At 39.8% G+C, this 26,997-nt stretch overlaps 2 protein-coding genes across 2 annotated transcripts in view; both read left to right on the forward strand.

The window, feature by feature from the left end:
• Positions 1 to 26,997, forward strand: part of asb12b (ankyrin repeat and SOCS box-containing 12b) — a 116,408-nt gene that overhangs the window by 12,897 nt on the left and 76,514 nt on the right. The window lies entirely within an intron of this gene.
• arhgef9b (Cdc42 guanine nucleotide exchange factor (GEF) 9b) overlaps positions 1 to 26,997 on the forward strand; it is a 204,930-nt gene that overhangs the window by 8,700 nt on the left and 169,233 nt on the right. The gene's annotated exons all lie outside the window — the stretch shown is intronic.

The following is a 26,997-nucleotide window of genomic DNA, read 5'->3' on the forward strand; positions in this document are numbered from 1 at the left end:
TGGTGATAATATAAACAATGAAGCAGTTGAGATTTGCAAAAAGACTATATATCGCTTTGAGTGTACTTTGTGGGTAGTTGGATTTACATATTTTAGTGTTATGGAGGATCATTTGACATGACTGTAAGGTTTTGTTATAGCAATATGGCTTAGTGATAACCTAATTGCTATTTGGTGATGTGTATCAACTATGTTTCCATCTATATATTTTTATTCATATTTTGGGATGTACACCAAACATCAAGATGCATAAAATCTTAAAATGAATAAAAATAAATGCACTCAATAAATGAGGATCATTTTTTGTTTATCCGATAAGAAGACCATAAATAAATCCATAAATAAACCATGAGACCAAATAAATTTCCCTATGCGCAACAAAAAAAAAACAAAAAAAAAAACTGCCAAGTCCACAATACAGGATTTTAGTCAATGGATGGAAGTCAGTGAGCTTGCAGACAGGTTGGGCTGTGATCAGGGGCAAATCAGCGGGAGATCAGCATTCGCCAATATTTACTGTATGTGTGAACTACTAAACAACGCATCAAAGAGGCTCGCTGATGCCTCGCTAACACCTCACAAACGCCAGACAAATATCTAGCATAATAAATATCCGTAGCTGTTGGCCGACTCGACATCATGTGGTGTCAAGTGACGAGCTACAGCCAATGAGAGAGTAAGGTATAGGTTGAGGTAAACGAAAGAAAAACAGCAGTAGGAACTTTTTCATTACAAACATGTTTTACTCACCTCCAACTCTCTCTGTATCACAGACAATCCCTGCTGCCCATGCGTGCTGATATATTCTTTTACACATATTCTTTTTTTTTTTTTTTTTTTTTTTCATTTTTCTGGGTTTTTCAGGACAGATCATCGTGCAAACAGCTTGTAGGGCTAATTTCTTCCTGACATCCATTTTCAAATTAACGACTCATGTTTTGCGCGTTGTTTCGCATCATTTCACTTCTTGCATGTGTTTTCCTGATCGATTGCTCCTGTCTGCCTCGCTGCCTGCTGTGAGTGTGTTTGTTTGATTCGGTGCGATAAGCTCCGTCTTAGCCATATATTTCTTTGTTTTGAACCATCATTTTACTACCATTTCTAGTTGTTTATACTACTACATTTTACCCAACATCTCAGATTAACCTGACATCGCTAGCTTTTGTTATTAGAACTACTAGCACAAAACGCTAGTAATTCGCTAGCCTGCTAACGCGCCACCCGTGCGCTCAGCTATTTTATTTATTTATTTTTCTCTCGCGCGTCCGCGCCTTTGAGTTCATAAAAAGCTCTGGGGCTCGTTCTTCGTACGTTGCTTATTACATCCGAGAACAAATGACACATCCAAGATGATATCATCGTGCTAATCATGATCCGGCTAATTGGGTTCTTCGAACTCACCTGTTGTTTATGATTAGTATAGCTGGATTGAGTTATCTGAGATAACTGCGCGTTCATGCGCTGGTTTAAAAGGGGATATGTATCGATCGTAGAAACATTGATCAGCAACGCTGCTATTGGCTGTTCAGCGTGGCCAAAGAGCGCGCACAGTTTTTCTCCTCAGCAGAGCAAGAACTTTTAGTCGAAGTTTATTCGGAATTTTAATGTTTAATCAAAACGCCAGGGAACACCATACATACCAACCCTCCCGATTTTTCCGGGAGACTCCCGAATTTCAAAGCCCCTCCCGAAAATCTCCCGGACCGACCTTTCTCCCGAATTTCTCCCGATTTCCACCCACCAGACAACAATATTGCTACACCAGCCGTTTCAGACCAAACGCTTGCGCTGCCATGGCGTCTGTCGTTGCTATGCAACCAAACTGCGCTCTCCATGATGACGACGAAGAAGTATCAGCAAAGGATTAATTGATTTCTAGCCCTCGCATTAGCTTTACTATTAGATATATTTCTGGAGATGAGAAGGAAAAACCCGCCTGGAAAAACTAGCGCACCACGTTGCTTCCATTATGAGCGTGCTCACCGCGGCCGCGCGCCTACAGTTGAAATAACGACCTTGCTTGAGCGTGAAAAAGATGCGATATGTGAACGGCCCCTAGAAGCAGACGTCTGAAATGAAAGGCAAGAACAGCTATTTATTTAGCTTTTAGACTTACATGAACATTTAAAAATGAAATGTCATAATTATAATGTTTTGAGAGTTTACTTATGTAATTGTTGCATTAGGCTATGAATTAATAAATGTTTATTGATAAGATCTAGCTATTTCTTGTCTTTTCTTTTCATTTACAGTAGCAAACAAATTAGGGTCTAACCTCCTGAGGAGAGGCCTTAAAGAGCAACTTGCAGGTTAAATTTATAACTGAATTAATACTTGATACTGTCTGAAGAGGTTTTTTAAAAACACATATGTAGAAATTACTAATGAAATCTAATTGGTTGTAGAGATTTTGATGAAAATGTGCTAGGCTCTGGAATACGCCTTTCCCCCTATAGCAACGCGTCATATGACGTATGCCGAGGTAAATATGAGCTCGCGTTCAGCCAGCGCTCTCATTGTGGGTGTAGTAGTTAGAGCAGTAGTGAACGACAGAGAAAGTTTTAGATCGAGTTTTAGAGAAGCCATAATGGAAAATTATTGTGTTTGTGCTGGTTGCACAAAATCCAGCCTGTCAGGACATCGTGTCCATCATTTTCCTTCTAGGAAAAACAAGGCTTTTCGTTCTTGGGTGCGTTTTGTTCAGGTGAAGAGAGCAGACTTCACTGCCGCGTCTGTCACCGCACACTCGGCCGTTTGTATTATATGCTCATAATTATATGCCTGTGGGCCATCATAGGCATGCTCGTCGGAGAACTCGGTTTCTTCATTCACATCCATTGTAATTTGTAACCTGAGCTCTTTCAGTGCACACATCTTCGGGTTCTCCCGCCGGATGTAGGCGCGAGCACAACATCAACTGGCAAACGCAATGTAAGCGGAACGAAACTGAGCTACTCGTTATTGTGTTTGTGTGGACCGTTTATCAGTTTGGACCAGTGCAGCGCGAGCCTGATCAAGCAACACTGTAACTGCGAGATCCAGTAAATAAAGCATTTGAATTCGCCACTGAAGTAATAACATCGCTGCGAGATCTAGTGAGAAATATTCACATTTCTCCGTTATTAACGGATCAAACAGCGCTGACGTGGAAACCAGGAATAAACATTGTGCAATGAATGAACGAACTATCCAGTGTCCACAGATCAGCAACATTCACCATGGCTTTACTGTAGTAACACTAACTGCAACCATGGAAGTTTGGCATTTTCCACTAAGGCTCAGTATGCATCCACCTCCCTGCAACACTGACTTTCCTCAGCTGTAAACATTGCCTCGCATTTCCCACACAAGCACCTATGGAACAAAAAATGTTAGCAGGAATAAATATCTCTCTGTCTCTCGATGAGAAACCGCTAAGTTATATCACGTAACGTTAGTCTGGGCGGATATTAATGAGCATGACAAACGCCTGATCAAAGCTTAGTTTCTGTTATTGTAAGTTCCAATATGTTCTGTCTAACATTGATCCTGGCCTGTCCCTGCTCTCTTGGCAGCCTAGCAGGCTCATAATTGTATGGCTGTGGTCCGTCAACAATTTCCTCAGCGTCCGAAATGTCATTGCAATCCATATTTCCCTGTTGTTTGAATCGACCGCTCTCCCTCGTGCTACGTCACGACTCTCGCCCGTCACGCCCATTTTCAGATGCGGAAGTAAAATTTTCTCACAAAAACGACTCCAGAAGCCACTGTAGCGTATTTATATATTTTTTTTAAGAAAATCTAGTTCCTACATTATTTTTCTATACATTGACTTGTTGGGTCTTCTAACCTGCAAGTTGCTCTTTAAGGAATTGAATTTGTCAAATAAATGAATTACATTTTTCTTTGCGTTTGTGTGTGTGATATATATGACACACAACACCCCCCCCCCCCCCCGGTCCTTTTAAATATCTCCCGAATTCTGAGGTCTCAAGGTTGGCAAGTATGGGGAACACAAAGTCTGCAAAAGCCAGGAGGGCTGGCAAAAAGTAGCAGACAATTTAAATCCGTTAGAAGTGGCCATGTTAGATGTTTTTATCACTTATTAGCCTTTTTTGTATTTTAATAATTGCATAATTAGGCTACTTTGTTCATTGTAATGTCAGAGTCACCACACTAGAACACGGGAACAAATAAAAGTGAAGTACAAAAATATTCTACATAGCCTAATGGTAATTTTTAGTTATATTATAGTCTCTTCTCTTCTATAAAAGGCACTGTTAAATAAATGGTTGTCTGTTTATAAAAGCAACCAAGAAAAAGGCTGAAAAAAAGAAAAGATCTTAGTAGCCTACACTGTAAAATAATTGTACAAATATTGCTGCATTAAATGAAGGCCGCATTAAAAGTAATGATGAATTGCTTTGACTTGTGAAAGTGAAAACTGATAAACTTATGTTAATGTAAAAATATTTTGCCATGAGTTATTGATCACATTTTCCCGAGTGTAGTTCTTTGTAATGACATTGTGTTTTCCTCTTTTGTGCACTTTTACATAATACACCAACACTTGTATCTGTGCCCAATAAAGTGGTGGCTGAAATATGTGCAGTAAGTGGACATTTTCTAACTTTCCAAAGGAAAGAAAGTATAAGACTTTGTAATGTCCATTTGTTTCCATTGCACTGGACAGTGAATAAACCCTCTCAGATAACTCATATGGAGGAACTAGCCTACCTGCAAGAGCATAAATAACTTTACTTCATTTATACTTGTATGCTTTATGGCTGCAATATAAGTTGCAGGATTCCACATGTACAGAAAGGCCTACAGAAGAGTCTGCACAGACAGAGGAGACATAGGCCTACAGGTGGGCAGTGTGTAGCCAACTTTTCCTTTTTATTTGTTGCATGAGGCATGTGTCTAATATCTCTTGTTGCAGGCACTCGACCACTGGCTTTTCTTTACAAAGAACAATTGAAATAAAACTCAAGGAACTAAGCATATTTGTCTTTTATTAAACATTTAATGAAAGGTGTTTTTTTTTTTTTTTTGCAATGTTGTGTAATATGGCACATGCAACAATGTCACAGGCCCTGTCAGGTGTGCAACCCTCAGACTTTTCAGACTCTGAAATCTTCCCTTTAGTTAGCTGAAGTTCATTTCATTGTGTGCCCTTGTCCTGGCTATAGCTGCATTGTAACTGGTTTGGGTCAGGGAATGGGGTCATAAAACACCTGTCTGCAGGAACATGTCATAATCACCTATGAAAAAATGCAGTTCTGTTAGGATCAATAAGTGTATGTAATACAGTGAGCTTGATATTTAATTGTGAAACTTTCCTTACCACTTGCAAATATTGTGCAGGAATGTGAATCTCTGAAAATTCTTAAGTCATGCACAGATCCTGGCCTTTTTGCTTTCACAATTGTGATTATGGAAGATTTTAGTCAACTGCCTTTTTTTATTTGATATAATATTATTAATCTGGAATATTAAGAATCCCAATTGTAACTCGGCTGCACATTTACATTTTGAACTCCCTTTCTGTTCACATAATCCCCTTCATTGAGGCCTTGATGGCAGCCTATAGTCTATGGTACCAATCACGTTAGTGAAGCCTGAGTGACATATACTGTAGTCGGCATGGTCATGATTGTATGATCTTCATAAAAAATGATGATAGCCTAAAAAAAATTGCTTTAAAAAGGTGGCTTGGAAATGCCACAAAAAAAAAAAAAAAAACTTTAAAAGCGCCAGGTAAACTCCAAATGACACGACAGACAGCACTTTCCATCAAGTTCTCTGCATCTCCAATAGTGTAAAGGAAAGAGCCACTCGCAAATAATCTTAGGGCAATGCAAACAGTTTGTGCTGTAGTATTTAAAGCCAGACTCCGACAAGTCGAAAATAAATGTGCGTTTCCAACAATTTAATAATGTAAACGACAATCTCACGAGTCACGAGTAGAAAAAAAAACATCTCAGAAAGTGCACTATCGCGCTGCGCTGGACGTCCCGTATCAGCTCCGCTTATGAAGCCGCGATCTAATCCTGTTTACATGAAATAAGCCTGCTCCCGAGCAGGTTTAAGCTTGCGCAGCTGTTGCTATGACAGCAAGTCCAGGATGAGCTTCGAAGAACCAAACGATCCAAGATCATGCCAAATCGTCAACAATCAAATCCAGCTAACTGAGTTAGCGACGTACGAAGAACGAGCCCCAGGTGAGTAAGAATCACTCAACAAACACGGTGAGTAATGTCTTGTCCTGTTATTGTCACTTGCACTTCATGTCACATGTTTAGTATAGGCTTCTCTGTCGACAATATAGGATTTATATGTGATAAATGTAAGGAGACAGTTAGGTTGACAGAGAAGATTTCAGAATTAGAAACACGCATCCAAACTTTAATTGAGGATAGTAAGAGTGCTAGTGCTTTAGATGTTTTGGATGCGCATAGAATAGAGAACTCTTTACATGACGCGGTTCCGGCTGAAGTAGAGCCCGTGCAGCCGGGCAAATGGGTGACAGTGAGGGATCGCTCTAGTCGCGGATCTAAAAACCACTCTTCCGTTCCGATTACCATAACAAATCGATTTGCCCCGCTCAGTGAAACACCCACTGAGAATTATTGTGCCCTAGTTATTGGAGATTCTATTACACGGAACGTGAAAATAGAGACACCAACCACCATAGTCACATGTTTGCCGGGAGCCAGAGCGCCTGACATCAAAGCAAATTTAAAAGTGCTGGCTAATGCTAATCGTAAATTCTCTAAGATCATTATTCATGTCGGCACTAATGATGTTCGACTACGCCAGTCGGAGATCACCAAAATTAATATTAAAGAGGTGTGTGAACTTGCAAGTACGATGTCAAGGACTGTAATTTGCTCTGGCCCCCTTCCTGTTCGCAGGAGTGATGAGATAGTTAGTAGATTATGTTCGCTTAACGGTTGGCTGTCTCGGTGGTGTCCGCTTAATAATATAGAATTCATAGACAATTGGAAAAGTTTTTGGGGCAAACCTGACCTGTTGAAAAGAGATGGTATTCATCCCTCCTGGGATGGTGCTGCTCTTCTCTCTAGTAATATGGCTCATAGTCTTAGAGCTCAAACATGACAATCTGGGGCTCAGGTCAGGAAGCAGACAGACTGGCTAAACCGACCGTCTGCTAGCGGCCTCGCGTCACCAAGGTCAGATAAATCCCATCACATAGAGCCTCTTTCACCTAGCTATCATCATATAGAGACTGTGTCTGTTCCCCGAATTTGGAAATCCAAAAAACGTTTAAACCCAACTAAGGTTAAAAATTTAATTGATGTTCAACAAATAAAAAACAGCTATAATACAGATGAGCAAATGCTAAAGCTTGGGTTGCTGAATATTCGATCGCTTACTTCAAAAGCACTCGTTGTTAACGATATGATTTCAGATAATAACCTAGATGTGCTGTGTTTGACAGAAACCTGGCTAAAACCAAACGATTACATTACTTTAAATGAATCAACCCCGCAAGATTACTGTTATAAACATGAGCCTCGTCTGAAACGCAAAGGGGGTGGTGTTGCTGTAATCTATAGTAATAGTTTCAAAACCACTAAGAAATCAAGTTTTAAATATAATTCTTTTGAAGCATTGGTGCTTAATGTAAAAATATATAGTGTAAACGATAAATCACGTTTGAGATTTGTGCTGGCTACTGTATACAGGCCACCAGGGCACCATACAGACTTTATCAAAGAATTTGCGGACTTTCTATCAGAATTAATATTGACTGCAGATAAAGTACTAATTGTTGGTGATTTTAATATACACATCGATAATGAAAAAGATGCATTGGGATTGGCATTTAAAGACATTGTAAATTCAATTGGAGTTAGACAACACGTGTCAGGACCTACTCATCGTCGTAATCATACTCTAGATCTAATATTATCACACGGAATAGATGTGGATGCCGTTGAAATTCTGCAGCAGAGCGATGACATCTCAGATCATTATTTAGTCTCGTGTAATTTGCATTTAGCCAAGGCTGCAAAGCCGACTCCGTGTTTCAAATATGTGAGACCTATCACTTCTGCTACTGAAGATTGCTTTATTAATAATCTTCCTAATCAGTTTCATCATCTCAGCATCTCAGATAGCTTAGAAGAACTAGATATTACAACAGAAACGTTTAACTCTCTCTTTTCCAGCACTTTAGACACAGTTGCTCCGTTGCGCTTAAAGAAGATTAAAGAAAATAGTCCAACGCCGTGGTACAACGAGCACACTCGGGCCCTTAAGAGAGCAGCCAGAAAAATGGAGCGCAACTGGAAGAAAACAAAACTAGAGGTATTTCGCATTTCATGGAAAGAGAGCTCAATTACTTACAGAGAGGCTTTAAAAGCTGCTAGATCTGCTTATTTTTCAACACTATTAGAAGAAAATAAACATAATCCTAGGTATTTATTTGAAACGGTGGCTAAACTAACGAAAAATAAAGCTTCAAGCACCGAAGTTTCCAAGCAACACAGCAGTAATGACTTTATGAACTTCTTCACTTATAAGATTGATAATATCAGGGACAAAATTATAACTATGCAACCGTCTACTACAGTATCGCATCAGGCAGTGCATTGTAGTCTCCCTGAGGAAAAATTTGATTCATTCGTTGCTATAGGAGAGGAAGAATTTACTAAACTCATTAAATCATCTAAATCTACAACATGTATGTTAGACCCTATACCGACTAAGCTACTGAAAGAAATACTTCCAGAGGTCATAGATCCTCTTCTTAATATCATTAATTCGTCTTTGTCTCTAGGATACGTACCAAAAAACTTTAAGCTGGCTTTGATTAAACCGCTTGTTAAAAAAACGCAACTTGATCCTTCAGAATTAGTCAATTACAGGCCGATCTCGAATCTACCTTTTCTGTCAAAGATATTAGAAAAGGCAGTATCCTCACAACTGTGTTCCTTTCTTGAAAGAAATGATATCTGCGAGGATTTCCAGTCCGGATTTAGACCGTACCATAGTACCGAAACAGCTCTCGTTAGAGTCACAAATGATTTGCTCTTATCATCCGATCGTGGTTGTATCTCTCTATTAGTGTTACTCGATCTTAGCGCTGCATTTGACACCATCGACCACAACATTCTTTTAAATAGATTAGAACATTATGTTGGCATTACGGGAAATGCACTAGCATGGTTTAAATCATACTTATCTGACCGTTATCAGTTTGTAGCAGTAAATGATGAGATGTCTCATCGATCACAAGTTCAGTATGGCGTACCACAAGGCTCAGTACTAGGACCGCTGCTGTTCACTCTGTACATGCTACCCTTAGGAGATATCATTAGGAAACATGGCATTAGCTTTCACTGTTATGCCGATGATACTCAGCTCTATATTTCTTCAAAACCTAACGAAACTTATCAATTCACAAAATTAACGGAATGCATAGCGGATATAAAAAATTGGATGACTTGTAATTTCCTACTTCTAAATTCTGAAAAAACAGAGTTTCTAATTATTGGACAAAAAACTTCCTCACGTAATAACCTAGAATACTGTCTAACACTTGATGGCTGCTCTGTTAAGTCTTCGTCGTCGGTTAGGAACCTGGGTGTGCTCTTTGATACCAATCTTTCATTTGAAAGTCACGTGTCTAGTATCTGTAAAACTGCATTTTTCCATCTTAAAAATATATCTAAATTACGTCATATGCTCTCATTGACAAATGTGGAACAATTAGTTCATGCGTTCATGACCTCAAGGCTAGATTATTGTAATGCTCTACTAGGTGGTTGCCCTGCACGCTTAATAAACAAACTACAGCTGGTTCAAAACGCAGCAGCTCGAGTTCTTACCAGAACCAGGAAGTATGACCATATTAGCCCAGTTCTGTCAAAACTGCATTGGCTCCCTATTAAACATCGCATAAATTTTAAAATATTGCTGATTACTTACAAAGCACTGAATGGTTTAGCTCCGCAGTACTTGAGCGAGCTCTTAACGCATTATAGTCCGTCACGTCTATTACGATCTCAAAATTCCGGCCAGTTGATTATACCTAGAATATCAAAATCGACTGCTGGCAGTAGATCCTTTTCCTATTTAGCACCAAAACTCTGGAACAGTCTTCCTACCATTGTCCGGGAAGCAGACACACTCTGTCAGTTCAAAGCCAGATTAAAGACACATCTCTTTGACCTCGCTTTCACATAATACATTATAGACTTCTATAATTTAATGTTATGCTGCATAGACTAGGTCAGCCGGAACCGGGAACACTTCCCAAAAATCCTGATGTACTCGTTACATCATGAGAAGAATGGCATCTACGCTAATTTTAGTGTCTGTGTTTATCCCAAGGTTTTTCCTGCAGCCTGCCGGATCCAGGCCGTATCCAGATCTGACGAAGGACCTTCACCTGGAACGATGACAACGCAGTGCTGAAGTGCCAACTAGTCTCTCCCTATGGAGGATCCCACTACCACTCTACAGATAAGGCGTTGTTGGGAAAATTCGTCTCGCGGTCCTACCCCAAAGCAACAAATAAAATTCCTTATCAAAATTTATAAGGAAAAACAAGTATTTTGTTTAGGCTTGGCTTGTAGGGATTTCCAAACCTGCGTATATTCAAACGCACATAACTATAGAACCCATTCTAAATGCGCATGTGACCGCCATCAGCGTTTCTCACAGGTTCGCGTTTAAAGTCTGTGTAGAGAGAATGGTGTCGTCTTAGCGGCCCCTAATTTAATAACAAATGATCATTGCGACGGAACCAAATCAATTAAAACTAACTTTAGATGGAAATAACTTAACTCTGCTGTAAAGCCGAAACAATCTCTGTTACCTTAAATTATACGCTTATCTCTGTAAAGCTGCTTTGAGACAATCTACATTGTTAAAAGCGCTATATAAATGAAGATGACTTGACTTGACTTGACTTGTTTTCGAGATAAAACGTGGTTTTGGGCCTGGATGGAATCGTTGGGTGACAGAGCTGTTGTCAGCTTGTGTAGTGTGTGACCCCCTGTTCTGGAAAATTTACGTAGTGTCACATAGTGTGAACACCACAGCGACTTCAATTCCAGACAGCAAGTCATGTAGTCTGAACAGCACAGCGACCTGCCAACGTTTAAAGTTGTGTAGTCTGAACTAGGCATAATAGATGATAACTAGAAATGCACTGATTGCAATTTTCTTGGCCGAATCCGATTTCAGATTTTTTTGTAAGTGTGACGGCAAAGGAGAAGTGCTCACTAACATAGATTTAGACAGATTTGTGAACAATATTTGAGAGAAATAGGCCTTTTGTCTACTTAGAAAAAGTCTTAGATCTTTGAGTTCAGCTCATGAAAAATGGGGGCAAAAACAAAAGTGTTGCGTTTATAATTTTGTTCAGTGTAGTTTAAAAACAGGTGCTACAGCGGTGGCTGTTACTGGCTATTTAAATCTAGCGGGTTTGGTGTCTCGTGTCGCAAATACAGTGACGCTGGTAGTGACGATTCTGTCTGACCAATCAATGTTCTGCAGTGTTTTCACATCACATTTTAGTATCAGTACGGTACGCTTGAAACCTCAACAGAGGTGGTACCATTTAAAGCGAGCCGAAGCGAACCGTACCGTACCATGCAGTGGAAAAGCGCCACAAAGTGAGCCGTACCGAGCCGTACTGTACCATGCAGTGGAAACGCGCCAAACCGTGTTGTGCCGTACCATACCATGCAGTGGAAAAGTGGCATAAGTCTACTCTGTTCTTGTCGTTGTTTAGTAGACTGTTCTGTATTTAGACTCTTACCTGTTAGATATACTTTTTTAGATGTTCTCCATCGTCTGCTCTATCGCACGTGTTTAATTCATTTTGTTATGTCTAACCTGAATTGCCTGTCAATATCCAAACCTTTCAATAAACCTTCTCGTGACAACAATACTGCTGTAACTTCATTATCAAAAACACAATTTGAGTTCAAAATCCACTTGTCTCAAAAAAAAAGAATGCATCTCAGTAGCCTACTGGCAGCAGAGGTCTCTGTTATCACAGTTGTGACCATTATTTCCCATATAGGTACAAATCAATTGCTGGTTAGTTGCTTTTGTACATGTAGGCTTATTACTGAAACCTGTTATCAGTTCATCATGTGCTTTATTTTTGAATGTCATTGACAAAATGCAAACAAATCATAAGAATGTTTATGATCTAATCTCTAATGTTTTATGCGTTGTATCCATAATTCTTTTCTAAAAGCAGTAACTTTCTAGCAGTGAACCTATATTTTTAGATTTATGAACTGGATCCTGGTTTCTGTAAAAAGTTGATGAAGACTGGTTTATTCAATGTATATCTTTTTGACATGTAAGACATTCGCAGGTTAATTAGCAAAACGTAAATATAAGAAACTTATCCAAGATGATGACAAATTCTTATGATTCTTCGCAGTTATGATTACAAATTACTTTATTTTAAGGTTTTTTTATCCGTCGGTGTGAGAAAGTGAACCTCACTTCTCACAGTTACGGACTCCCGCATTGACTGTAAATGGCGTTACCCGCGAGAGCGGGAGAGACTCGGGACTTTTGCACACGCATGCACATACACCTATACGCTCCTTTATAAAAAAAAATTATGCATTGCTTAGGCTAATTGTGTTATTTGGTGAAGGTGTATGGACGGCTTATGAACACAGGGGGGTTGTGTTTAAAGGGAAGGCTGGCATGGGGCTAGGCGCCATTAACGCATTCGCGTTAATTTGTTTGTAGCACAGTTAGTCCGCAATTTCAATCACAACATTAAAAACTCATTTGTCACTGCTTATAACTTCATACTTTACCACCTCCATGACATATAGTGCGGTACCCACTAGTTCATGTCGCATTTACTCCCTGTTTCTGTCTAAAATCTTGGTTAATTCATACATATTGCTACTCACGCATTTCCTGCTTCCCGGTCCGGTTAGACTGCTCCCATACGGATGTGCGCGCGCCGCTGTAGGGGCAGTATTTCTCCCCGTCCCACGGCAGAGGGTGCAGAGCATTGTTCACAGGGGTGTTTGTTTGTAGTAATGTCTTGTATGTTTACGTGTGGTGTGAATAGGTGGTGTAAATGTTGTATATGTAGTTTGTGATATGATGATAATATTACGTTTTTATGTAATGTTTATTTTCTACTTAGTTTATAGCTTATTTATGGCCTTAGGCTAAAGAGAATACCCTGATTGTTGGTATGGTCCAATTAGCCCTGAATGGGCCAATTTGGCCTAATGCTTTGGCCTACTTAAGAGGGCCTCATTTTGCAATACGGAAGGGTGAGGGTGAGTGTAAATGTTGTATATGTAGTTCGTGATATGATGATAATATTACGTTTTTATGTAATGTTTATTTTCTACTTAGTTTATAGCTTATTTATGGCCTTAGGCTAAAGAGAATACCCTGATTGTTGGTATGGTCCAATTAGCCCTGAATGGGCCAATTTGGCCTAATGCTTTGGCCTACTTAAGAGGGCCTCATTTTGCAATACGGAAGGGTGAGGGTGCGTACTTAGGCTAAAGAGAATACCCTGATTGTTGGTATGGTCCAATTAGCCCTGAATGGGCCAATTTGGCCTAATGCTTTGGCCTACTTAAGAGGGCCTCATTTTGCTTGCTGTGAGGCTATGTACAAAGTGTTTGCTGTACTATCGTTGAAAGCTAGAAGCATTGTGCTATTTTGATTTATTTTTGATTATTTTGTTTTCTTGACTTCTGAGTTAAAATATAAATAAACTTTATTTTATTTTTGGAACAATTGAGATCTGGTCTTTTCCACCTCCACCATCTAAAGCCAGTGAGCCTACACATCCCAATACTTGGGGTGACACTCGGTACCCCACAGTTGGGATGATAGAATTTAAGTCATTACGTGATGACATAAAAGAACGGGTGAACCATTTTTTTTAACCGGTTCATTGAAATGAACTGTCTGAAAGAACCGGTTTGCGGAAAAGAACCAGACTTCCCATCACTAAAAAGTGACAGATTTCTTAAAGTGACCACTAGATGTCACTATTAACAAAGTAAACTATAATATAACTAAGGCCAGGATACTCCATACCTGACATCAACAGATGGCACACCAAAAACACCAGCCGTTTTTACACTGGGCACGTTTGCTGTGGTCCGAGTCCGAGCATGATCAACCTTTCTAACTTAACCGTCCTCACTTGGATAGGTTTTAGTTATGATCCCAACTGGCCAGTCATTTCTTTTCTCCCACACATCTTTCAGAAGAACAACATCTCCATTCTGTAGGTTTGGCTTAGCTGTGCGCCACTTGCGACATCCTTAAAGTCCACTCAAATATTCATTCTTCCATCTTCCCCAGAGGACATTGGCTAAATACTTAACACAATGCTACTGAGCTATGCATAGGTTGTGATTTTCAAATTGGCCAGGTGGTACTGGAGATGCTCCAACTTTCTACATGAGCAGCATTCCTGGTGTTAGTATCATTGGTTGTTCTGGATCATTGGAGACTGCATTTAAGGAGACTTTGAAGAGGAATTGCAAGTTGGCCGATGTATCGCCCTGTGTGGCTGCCGAAGATTTCACGGTTTTCCAAAACTCCAGTCAGATTGAGGGTAGTGAACAAGTAATGAGTTATCCTGAAGGAAGCTGAGGCTTTTGAGAAGAAACTTGCAGAAGTTGGCCTAAAAGATATAGACATCAAGTTGTGCCAAGTTGGCCTCTCTACTAAAAAGGATTTAGTTTTAGATTTAGCTTTTAGTTAGCTATAATGACATCATCTCAAAACATGCTTTGGATTGTGGTGTGGCAAAAGGCTTCTCTCATTGCAATTTGATGGATGAACGACCATTTCACCTTCCTTACCTTACTCCACCATCTCATTACCAAAAGCTAAGGCAGGTCTTGACAGAAATGGAGGATCAGGCTATAATAAGGAAATCCACCAGCGTGGAAAAAGGATGGCAATTTGAGAATTTGCACCGAGTTCAGGTGGCTCAATGCCAGGACTCTAAAAGATGCACACCCTGTCTGGCGTCTCTGGGCGGAAATGTCTATTTAGCACCTGGTCGATTGCTACTGTCTGCCTTGCTGCTAGTTTGCGTCTGTATGCTCCGTATAACTTTCTGCTTTGAATCTCTATTTACTATCATTCCTTGTTGTTTATATTTAACTTATACTTACGCATCAACATACTGTATATTAGATATTGTCTTATATTGCCTGTTGAGAAGTTTTTGTGCCCCTAAGCTGCAAGGTGCAAAGCATGTGCCACATCCCTCTTAGCCTGTTAATTTCCCTTTTAACCTCTAGCTCCAGCTATGTACTGTGCAGAGGACTGAGTTTTTATCCTTTCTTTGTTTTTTCCTGCGTGTGCGTAATTGACCATGTAAGTGCCTTTTTTGATGCTTAAATATTATTCTGTATTTCTTAAAGGGGGGGTACAATGGTGTTTCATGTATTCAGAGTTGTTTACACTGTTAAAGAGATGGATTCTCATGCTAAACATGGGCAAAGTTTAAAAAAAATATTTTGGACGAATAACGGATAATTTCTGTGCCGAAAATCTTACTTCCGGGTTGGTGCAAGTTTCGGCTGGTTTTTTTTCGATCGTGGATCTAATGACGTAGATCAGAGTGGAACTCCTTATATGAGCATTTCTCTCGGAAAAGCGCGCCCGCGCACACGTCGCCCAGAGGAGAACGAGACCGCGCACATCAACGCGCTACAACAGGAAATCATCGGCGCCCGCGCTGCATAGGATTTGTTCAAGAATGTCTCCAAAAAAGTGTGTATTTGGATGTGAGGGAAAGCTTACCGTGTTCAGCTTTCCAAAGAACCCAGTGTTACAGGAACAGTGGATGCAGTTTGTTTTTCCGGGGCAGCAACGGAGTGTAGGAAGTGCGGTTGTGTGTTCTGGTCATTTCAGTGACGAATGTTTTATTAACAAGGCCCAGGTCGACGCTGGATTTGCAAATCGTTTGCTATTAAAACGTGGAGCGGTCCCAGTGATAAAAGACCCCAGTCATGTAAGTACAACTGGATCAGATTTCTGTCTTTTGCTGGAAATCAAGCACTACCGCTTGACTCTATAGCTCCGCCTCCAGGACCTCGGCTTTTTCCGGAGAGAATCGGAAAGCTGTTTTTTCTTTTAAAATTATAATAAAACTAAACACTTTTTGGAGATATTAAGGATGCACTACTACTCTATAGGTACTCAAGATTAACATGAGATTAGGTGAAACTGTGCATGTTATGTACCCTTTAAAGAGTTAGTTCACCCAAAAATGAAAATTCTGTCAGTAATTACTCACCCTCATGTTGTTCCAACCCCGTAAGACCTTCGTTCATCTTCGGAAGACAAATTAAAGGTCCCGTTTTTCCTGTGTTTTTGAAGCTTTGATTGTGTTTACAGTGTGCAATATAACATGTGTTCATGTTTCACACAATTTACTTATCTATCACAATTTACTCAATATGAGAGTGAGGAGTCACGTGCCGACTTGGGTTGATTTGGGCGGGGTCTGAGCCTGTCGGCCATGATGGAAGGAGACGCTATCGGTTGCCAGGGGCAACGCCTTCAGAACTACACAGAAGCGCGACTAAACATTCCAGAGCTCTTTCATTTTTGCGCATTTATTAGGCTATTATTATTAGGCTATTTATTATTTCAGCGGGACACAGACTGATCTACGAATACGAAAAAGAAAAGGAAGAAAGTAAAGCAATGCAAAAAGATAAAGCGAAAGAAAAGGGACCTTACAGGAACAAGCTCACACCAAGCGCAAAACAGCGGTATTTAGAGAAGATAACATATAATTCGTCTTGTGTTGACCTAACGGGCGATCTTTGGTCTTGTGAATCTTGTTCCCTGGCCAAACTGAGGGCTAAGTGAAATTTCATAACTTTATATTTAGGCTATTTAACTTTACCGTTGTTGTAATATTAGACTAGAGCGCTGACTTTGTATGTTTGACTGAATCGTTTGCTTTATTTCTTATTGTATAGCTTCTTGTACTTTTTACTTATAGGCTACTTACTTTTATAATGGCTATTATTGATAAAACTGAAATTCAACAAAAAGAGACAGGGTTTAGTTTTTTTATTATTTTTTTTTTTTATTACAGTGATGATCAGAGTACAAATGCACATTATATATTGCCTGAACCATATTAATAAGTTTAATATTTTTAAAATTTAAACGGAAAGAACAATTTAAATATAACAATTTAAAAAAAAAAGTTTTGTTATAAATATGCTAACGTTACATGTAGTGAATATAATAAATATGCGTTGCCTGAACCACATTTGTGTAATGTTTAAGATTTCTTTAAATGAAAACGAAAAGAGGCAGTGTAGTGTTTTATAACATATTTCGTTTTATTGTTGCCTAAAATGTACATACAGAGTGAGATAACCGGAGTAGCAGAGCGAGCTGAGTGACGCGCGTCCTCGGGAGTCATTCTCCTGAGCTGCACTTGACATTGAAGTCCGAACTTTGCGTACTTGCTATTGAGAAATGCCTAATGTCGGCGCTTGGCTTCTTGTGACAAACACTGGAGCAGTTTTTACTTCCAGGCATGGTAAAACAGTGCGGAATTGCGAAAACCTCCTCTACTACCGAGTTAACAGCACACGTAAACAATGATGTTTTGCCGCTGGAATCCTGCCAACTAGAGGTGGGCGGATCGATCCTGAAGTATCGATATATCGATACTGACGTAGTATCGAAAAGGATCGATCCTCACATAAAAATATCGATCCAAATGTGTGTTTTTTTACCAGTCATTTTTTATTAATTTATCACGCAATTCAGTGCATAAAATAAGCCTCTAAGTTGAAAAATAAGCGAATGTAAGCGGATAATTGTGTAGGATAGAACTTTTCTCCTAGTCATCTGGATACAAAACGAAACCAATCAATCACAGAGAGCGTTGGATGCTGGTGCTTCGCTTAGCTCACAGGCCCAGTGCGTTTGGGAAACGAAGCCTTGCTTAGATGACAGAGAAACAATCGGGAGTTATTTCGCAATAAACAAACCAAAAGTGTACATAACGGTTCAAAATGTTGACGCCAGTAAGATTTTTTTAATGAAATTAATATTTTTATTCAACAAGGATTGATGCATTAAATTGATCAAAAGTGACAGTCAAGGGTTTTACACTGTTAAAAAAAAAACTACTTCATATAAATGCTATTCTTTCAACTTTGTTCATCAAATAATTCTGCATAAAATGTATCATGGTTTCCACAAAAATATGAAACTGTTTTCAACATTGATAATAATAAGAAATGTTTCCTGAGCAGCAAATCAGCATATTAAAATTAATTATCATCATGACTGGATTAATGATGCCGAAAATTCAGTTTGGATCACATGAATAAATTACAGTTTACTATGACAAAGAAAACCTATGTTAAATTGTAATATTCCAGTTTTTACTGTATTTTTGATCAAATAAATGCAGAAGAGAATTTAAAATCTTACAGACCCCAAACTTTTGAACAGTAGGCTAGTATACTAGTAGGCTAGTACTATAATTAGGATAGTTTTGTAAAAGTCACTGACTAATTACAGGTGAGTTGAGAGCACAAATCACAAAATATTTAGTAGTCATGAAAACGTTTTCAGATTTAGCATATTAATGATGCATTCACCTCATATATCATGACACACTGCTCTAGCACAGGAAAGTGCATTCAAGTTCAAGTGCATGCTTTTAAAATGAAAAAGTATCGGTATCGGTATCGGCGATACTGGCCCTGTATTTACTTGGTATCGGATCGATACCGAAATTTGCAGTATCGCCCACCACTACTGCCAACATGGCGGATCGAGGGGAGGGGCTCTATACCGTGACGACAACTCCTCACTCTCATATTGAGCTGTTTTCACTGTCCTAAAAACGGGCTGATGACTTCCTTGTTCTATGAAGTCCCTCCTTCAGAAATACGTAACGAGTTCTGATTGTGCCAGCGGTTCCTGTGTTGTGATTCGACAGCAGCTTAGCGCACGTTGCCCGGAAAGGTCACGCCTCTTACCATAACGTGGGGATGCATGCGCTAAGTGTTATTGTAAACATGTCATTAATATTACCTTATCAATTTGAGTCGGAATCAGACCCGGAGAACATAGATGAAGAGGATTGATTAGAACCTGTTCAAGCACGACTTTTGCAGGATGTTTCACAATGGTAAGCTGTTTATTTAGTAGTTGTCATACTTTTACTTTGGCTGTTACCTTGAATTGGTTAAATTGTAATGTTAAATGTTACAAACTGTTATAAAAGCTTGTGGTATATGGTTTTGTCCGTCTGTCGAATTAACGATGGTGTTGTTGAATTTTTAAAATAAGTGCATTGTTTATTCCTACCTTAGTTACACGTGAGCACGAGTTTTGATTAGTAATATGTTTTATAGGTGTACATGTGGTAACTGTGACAAAATGCCAATGGAGGTTGAAAACATCTGCTGCAAAGAAATACAAAAAGTACTGTAACACCTCCAAATCAAATAATTGTTTGTTGTGTATAGTTCTTTTGAAATTGTTTCCATCCAAACAACTTTATATAAATACACTTTATTTTCACCATGAATATAGCCTTAAAAGCTGCCATGTTGTGTAAAAGAAATCATTGCCATGCATTGCAATCATTTATTTATTAAAAGTTGAATGTTACGTGACTGCACATTAAATTATTACTGCCTCACATCAATGTATAGGTTTATCGACAAATGATGCAGATTGCAGACCCTCCTATATGTATGGTTCATCACCCGGGCTTTGAAGCAAACTGCTTAAACCCACATACCTTACAAAACATAAATAAGGTGATTTGACTCCGGGATGAAAATAACAGCGTCTCGACGACATGGCGACAAACACACTCTACAAACGCAACTCTTCCTCTTCTCCGTAGGGGGCGCGACCAGACTACGCCCCCTTTTTTTGTGTATTCCTGTGGGCAGAGTCAAAAAACTGTTCTAGTGAATTAAAGAAGGAAGTAGAGGGATGTAATCCAAACCGGCCGTTCGCTGTAGGCTTTGAAAGGGGACTTCTGGTAAATAAAATATCTCGCTTGGCATTGAACTTTGAGCTTTATAATTTTACAGGTATTATACATGCTTTAACAGCAACATTACACACTAACTAAAGTTTGAAAAATGGGATCACGAAGAACAGGACCTTTAAGATATTTCTGATTAAATCTGAGAGCTGGATCACTCCTCCATAGGCTTCTAAGGCATTATTTTATCTTCTATAGGCAACTTGCTGGCCCAGAAAATGTATTAAAGACATCGTTAATATAGTCCAAGTGACTACAGAGGCTCAATCTTAAGTTTATAAAGCGACGAGAATACTTTTTGTGCGAAAAAAAAAAAAAAAAAAAGACGACTTTATTCCACTATTCATTTCCTTCTCTCTGGGCCTCAAGTCTTTTCACGTAGTATAACTGCGCAGTGCATCTGTGTTGTACGTCACACGTAGGCTCACTATTGGCCGACGCTGGTCATGTGTGTGATGAGTGTGACGTACAACACAGAAGCGCTGCGCAGTTATACTACGTGATACGGGTTTGGAACAACATGAGGGTGAGTAATTACTGACAGAATTTTCATTTTTGGGTGAACTTACCCTTTAAGTTTGTCCTAAATGTGTTTATTTTTATGCTTGCTATATTTCCTGCTTAAGCATGTTCTTTAGTTATTTAGATTTGTATTTGATGAGCTTATAGTATGAGTAGATGGCCTCATGTATTGTTTAAATTACTTTATTTCCTGTGAATTCAATGTAACATTGGCAGTTACCATGAATCTGATCTGGCATTGTTTATTGCAGACACACTCTGTCAGTTCAAATCTAGACTAAAAACACATCTCTTTGGGCTAGCATACACATAACACATTATAGTCTTCTATAATTCAATGTTAGGCTGCATAGATTAGGTCAGCCGGAACCGGGAACACACCCCATAAATCCTGATGTACTTGTTACATCATAATAAGGATGGCGTCTACGCTAATATTAGTGTCTCTGTTTATCAAAGGTTTAGGATCCAGGCCGTATCCAGATCTGATGAAGGATCTGAGCCTGGACACGATGACAACGCAGTCCTGAAGTGTCAACCAGTCCCTCTCCTGTGAAGGCCTCCTTCCCTTCCCTTCACCTCAGTACAGATAAAATGTTGTCGGGATAATTCCGGTTTGCGTGGCTATGCACGCAATTATAATTTTAAATGAAACTAGATTAAAAAGTTCGTCGAGACAAACTTTAAGTTGGCTTGAGAAAGCCGGACCAGAAAGTTTAAAGAAGTTTAAAATAGTTTGGAGTTTAAATTAGTTTAAAGTTTAAAGTAGTTTAAAGTTTAAATTAGTTTGAAGTTTAAAGTAGTTTAAAGTTTAAAGTACTTTAAAGTTTAAATTAGTTTTAAGTTAAAATTAGCTTTAAGTTTAAATTAGTTTGAAGTTTAAAGTAGTTTAAAGTTTAAATTAGGTAGTTTTAAGTTAAAAAGTTGTTGGGGGTTTTCTAGTGGGTTGCTAAGGTGTTCTCGGTGGTTGCTAGGCGGTTACTAGGCAGTTGCTAGGGTGTTCTGGGTGGTTGCTATGCTGTTGCTAAGCGGTTGCTAGGGTATTTTGGGTGGTTGCTAGGTGGTTGCTAGGGTGTTCTGGGTGGTTGCTAAGGTCTTTTGGGTGGTTGCTAGACGGTTGCTAGGGTGTTCTGGGTGGTTGCTATGGTGTTGCTAGGCAGTTGCTAAGGTCTTTTGGGTGGTTGCTAGGCGGTTGCTAGGGTGTTCTGGGTGGTTGCTATGGTGTTGCTAGGCAGTTGCTAAGGTATTTTGGGTGGTTGCTAGGATGTTGCTAGGTGGTTGCTAGGGTGTTCTGGGTTGTTGCTAGGCGGTTGCTAGGGTGTTCTGGGTGGTTGCTAGGCGGTTGCTAGGGTGTTCTGGGTGGTTGCTATGGTGTTGCTAGGTGGTTGCTAGGGTATTCTGGGTGGTTGCTAGGCGGTTGCTAGGGTGTTCTGGGTGGTTGCTAGGCGGTTGCTAGGGTGTTCCGGGTGGTTGCTATGGTGTTGCTAGGCTGTTGCTAGGGTATTCTGGGTGGTTGCTAGGCGGTTGCTAGGGTGTTCTGGGTGGTTGCTATGGTGTTGCTAGGCGGTTGCTAAGGTATTCAGGGCGGTTGATATGGTGTTACTAGGTGGTTGGTAGTTGTCACAGATGGTTACTATGGAGTTTTTATAGAGTTCTTAGCATGATATTGGCATGATTTAGCACTTAACTATTAGCATGTAGCTATTCACTGCTAGCATGTGTAGCATGTTGGAAGTGCTGTTTGCTAGCATGAGTCAAAAGAGCCAAGCCTCATCTCTATACGATGTTCTGATACAGAGATATAGGTCTTGCAAAATGGTTGCTAGGGTACTCAAGTTTGGTTGCTATGGAGTTGCTTGGGAGCTGGAAGCTTTAAACTTAAGAAGTTTAAAGTGGTTTGAAGTTTAAAGTAGTTTACGAGTTTTGAGTTTACAAGTTTACAAGTTTAAATGAGTTTAGAGTGTATGTGTGTGTGTGTGTGTGTGTGTGTGTGTGTGTGTTCACACACACACACACACACACACACACACACACACACACACACACTCAGAGTTCATGAGTTTAGAGTTTATAAGTCTATAAATTGATGAGTTTATAAGTGTAAGGGTTTTTGAGTTTAGAGTTTATAAGTTTTAAATGAGTTTAGAGTTTATAAGTTTAAATGAGTTTAGACTATAAGTTTAAATGAGTTTAGACTTTATAAGTTTAAATGAGTTTAAGAGTTCAGAGTTTATTAATTTATGAGTTAAAGAGTTCATGAGTCTATGAATTCATGAGTTTATAAGTTAATTAGTTTATAAGTGTATGAGTTTAGAGTTTATTAGTTTAAATGAGTCTCATTGGCTAATATAGTATATACTATAGAATGGCAGTTTGGTTTAGTCTTCAAGGTATTTAGATTTGAATTTTCGTCGGTTGGTGAGTTTGAATCTGGATTTGAATTTTTTAGAACTCCCCAATGTAAGTCAATGGGAGTTTTTCCGAGTTTTGATCGGCATTTTTAGGAAAACCGTAAGTCCGATCAGTCTAAAAAGATATAGCAACTAACTTCAGAACAGTTTGAAGGTCTGAGCCGAGTTTGGAGTATGTAGAGTTAAAGCTCTAGGACGAGTTTGAGTCAACAGTTTTTAACAGAAGAATAATAATAACTAGATGCAAAAGTTCGTCGAGACAAACTTTAAGTTGGCTTGAGAAAGTTTGGACCAGAACGCTTTTTGCTAGGCGGTTGCTAGGGTCTTTTGGGTGGTTGCTAGGCGGTTGCTAGGGTCTTTTGGGTGGTTGCTATGCTGTTTCTAGGCGGTTGCTAGGGTATTTTGGGTGGTTGCTAGGCGGTTGCTAGGGTGTTCTGGGTGGTTGCTATGGTGTTGCTAGGCGGTTGCTAGGGTGTTCTGGGTGGTTGCTATGGTGTTGCTAGGCGGTTGCTAGGGTATTCTTGGTGGTTGCTAGGCGGTTGCTAGGGTGTTCTGGGTGGTTGATATGGTGTTGCTAGGCGGTTGCTAAGGTATTCTGGGTGGTTGCTAGGCGGTTGCTAGGGTGTTCTGAGTGGTTGCTATGGTGTTGCTAGGGTGTTCTGGGTGGTTGCTAGGTGGTTGCTAGGGTGTTCTGGGTGGTTGCTATGGTGTTGCTAGGCGGTTGCTGGTGTATTCTGAGTGGTTGCTAGGCGGTTGCTAGGGTGTTGCTAGGCGGTTGCTAAGGTATTCTGGGTGGTTGCTAGGCGGTTGCTAGGGTGTTCTGAGTGGTTGCTATGCTGTTGCTAGGGTGTTCTGGGTGGTTGCTAGGCGGTTGCTAGGGTGTTCTGGGTGGTTGCTATGGTGTTGCTAGGCGGTTGCTAGGGTATTCTGGGTGGTTGCTAGGCGGTTGCTAGGGTATTCTGGGTGGTTGCTAGGCGGTTGCTAGGGTGTTCTGGGTGGTTGCTATGGTGTTGCTAGGCGGTTGCTAGGGTATTCGGAGTGGTTGCTAGGCGGTTGCTAGGGTGTTCTGGGTGGTTGCTATGGTGTTGCTAGGCGGTTGCTAAGGTATTCTGGGCGGTTACTAGGCGGTTGCTAGGGTGTTCTGGGCGGTTGCTATGGTGTTGCTAGGTGGTTGGTAGTTGTCACAGATGGTTACTATGGAGTCTTTATAGAGTTCTTAGCATGATCTTGGCATGATATAGCACTTAACTACTCGTTATTAGCATGTAGCTATTCAGTGCTAGCATGTGTAGCATGTTGGAAGTGCTGTTTGCTAGCATGAGTCAAAAGAGCCAAACCTCATCTCTATACGATGTTCTGATACAGAGATATAGGTCTTGCAAAACGGTTGCTAGGGTACTCAAGTTTGGTTGCTATGGAGTTGCTTGGGAGCTGGAAGCTTTAAACTTAAGAAGTGGTTTGAAGTTTAAAGTAGTTTACGAGAATTTGAGTTTTGAGTTTATAAGTTTAAATGAGTTTAGTGTGTGTGTGTGTGTGTATGTGTGTGTGTGTGTGTGTGTGTGTGTGTGTGTGTGAACACACACACACACACACACACACACACACACACACACTCAGAGTTTATGAGTTTAGAGTTTATAAGTGTATAAATTGATGAGTTTATAAGTGTAAGAGTTTTTGAGTTTAGAGTTTATACGTTTTAAATGAGTTTAGAGTTTATAAGTTTAAGAGTTCAGAGTTTATTAATTTATGAGTTTAAGAGTTCATAAGTCTATGAATTCATGAGTTTATAAGTTAATTAGTTTATAAGTGTATGAGTTTAGAGTTTATTAGTTTAAATGAGTCTCAATGGCTCATATAGTATATAGAATGGCAGTTTGGTTTAGTCTTCAAGGTGTTTAGATTTAAATTTTGTCAGTTTGAATTTTTTAGAACTCCCCAATGTAAGTCAATGGGAGTTTTTGAATGAGTTTTTTCGAGTTTTGATCGTCATTTTTAGGAAAACCGTAAGTCCGATCAGTCTGAAAAGATATAGCAACGCGAGTCAGATCAGTTTGAGTGTCTGTGCCGAGTTTGGAGTATGTGGAGTTAAAGCTCTAGGAGGAGTTTGAGTTGTAAATTTTTAGGGTCAGAAGAATAATAATAATAATAAGTTTAAATAGGATTTCAGTAAGTTGGCTCTCTCAAGCCAACTTAACTAGATGCAAAAGTTCGTCGAGACAAACTTTAAGTTGGCTTGAGAAAGTTTGGACCAGAACGCTTTTTGCTAGGCGGTTGCTAGGGTCTTTTGGGTGGTTGCTAGGCGGTTGCTAGGGTCTTTTGGGTGGTTGCTAGGCGGTTGCTAGGGTATTCTTGGTGGTTGCTAGGCGGTTGCTAGGGTGTTCTGGGTGGTTGATATGGTGTTGCTAGGTGGTTGCTAAGGTGTTCTGGGTGGTTGATATGGTGTTGCTAGGCGGTTGCTAAGGTATTCTGGGTGGTTGCTAGGCGGTTGCTAGGGTGTTCTGGGTGGTTGCTATGGTGTTGCTAGGCGGTTGCTAGGGTATTCTGAGTGGTTGCTGGGCGGTTGCTAGGGTGTTGCTAGGCGGTTGCTAAGGTATTCTGGGTGGTTGCTAGGCGGTTGCTAGGGTGTTCTGAGTGGTTGCTATGCTGTTGCTAGGGTGTTCTGGGTGGTTGCTAGGCGGTTGCTAGGGTGTTCTGGGTGGTTGCTATGGTGTTGCTAGGCGGTTGCTAGGGTATTCTGGGTGGTTGCTAGGCGGTTGCTAGGGTGTTCTGGGTGGTTGCTATGGTGTTGCTAGGCGGTTGCTAGGGTATTCTGAGTGGTTGCTAGGCGGTTGCTAGGGTGTTCTGGGTGGTTGCTATGGTGTTGCTAGGCGGTTGCTAAGGTATTCTGGGCGGTTACTAGGCGGTTGCTAGGGTGTTCTGGGCGGTTGCTATGGTGTTGCTAGGTGGTTGGTAGTTGTCACAGATGGTTACTATGGAGTCTTTATAGAGTTCTTAGCATGATCTTGGCATGATATAGCACTTAACTACTCGTTATTAGCATGTAGCTATTCAGTGCTAGCATGTGTAGCATGTTGGAAGTGCTGTTTGCTAGCATGAGTCAAAAGAGCCAAACCTCATCTCTATACGATGTTCTGATACAGAGATATAGGTCTTGCAAAACGGTTGCTAGGGTACTCAAGTTTGGTTGCTATGGAGTTGCTTGGGAGCTGTAAGCTTTAAACTTAAGAAGTGGTTTGAAGTTTAAAGTAGTTTACGAGAATTTGAGTTTTGAGTTTATAAGTTTAAATGAGTTTAGAGTTTAAGTTTAAATGAGTTTAGTGTGTGTGTGTGTGTGTGTGTGTGTGTGTGTGTGTTCACACACACACACACACACACACACACACACACACTCAGAGTTTATGAGTTTAGAGTTTATAAGTGTATAAATTGATGAGTTTATAAGTGTAAGAGTTTTTGAGTTTAGAGTTTATACGTTTTAAATGAGTTTAGAGTTTATACGTTTTAATGAGTTTAGAGTTTATAAGTTTAAATGAGTTTAAGAGTTCAGAGTTTATTAATTTATGAGTTTAAGAGTTCATAAGTCTATGAATTCATGAGTTTATAAGTTAATTAGTTTATAAGTGTATGAGTTTAGAGTTTATTAGTTTAAATGAGTCTCAATGGCTCATATAGTATATAGAATGGCAGTTTGGTTTAGTCTTCAAGGTGTTTAGATTTAAATTTTGTCGGTTTGAATTTTTTAGAACTCCCCAATGTAAGTCAATGGGAGTTTTTGAATGAGTTTTTTCGAGTTTTGATCGTCATTTTTAGGAAAACCGTAAGTCCGATCAGTCTGAAAAGATATAGCAACGCGAGTCAGATCAGTTTGAGTGTCTGTGCCGAGTTTGGAGTATGTGGAGTTAAAGCTCTAGGAGGAGTTTGAGTTGTAAATTTTTAGGGTCAGAAGAATAATAATAACTAGAATGTACATTTCCTGAAGAAAATGTGAAGTGGTGCTTGCAGTGGCAAAACTCTCCA

This window comes from Scardinius erythrophthalmus (assembly GCF_964197995.2).
Source record: "Scardinius erythrophthalmus genome assembly, chromosome: 13".
NCBI classification, from domain to species: Eukaryota; Metazoa; Chordata; class Actinopteri; order Cypriniformes; family Leuciscidae; genus Scardinius; species Scardinius erythrophthalmus.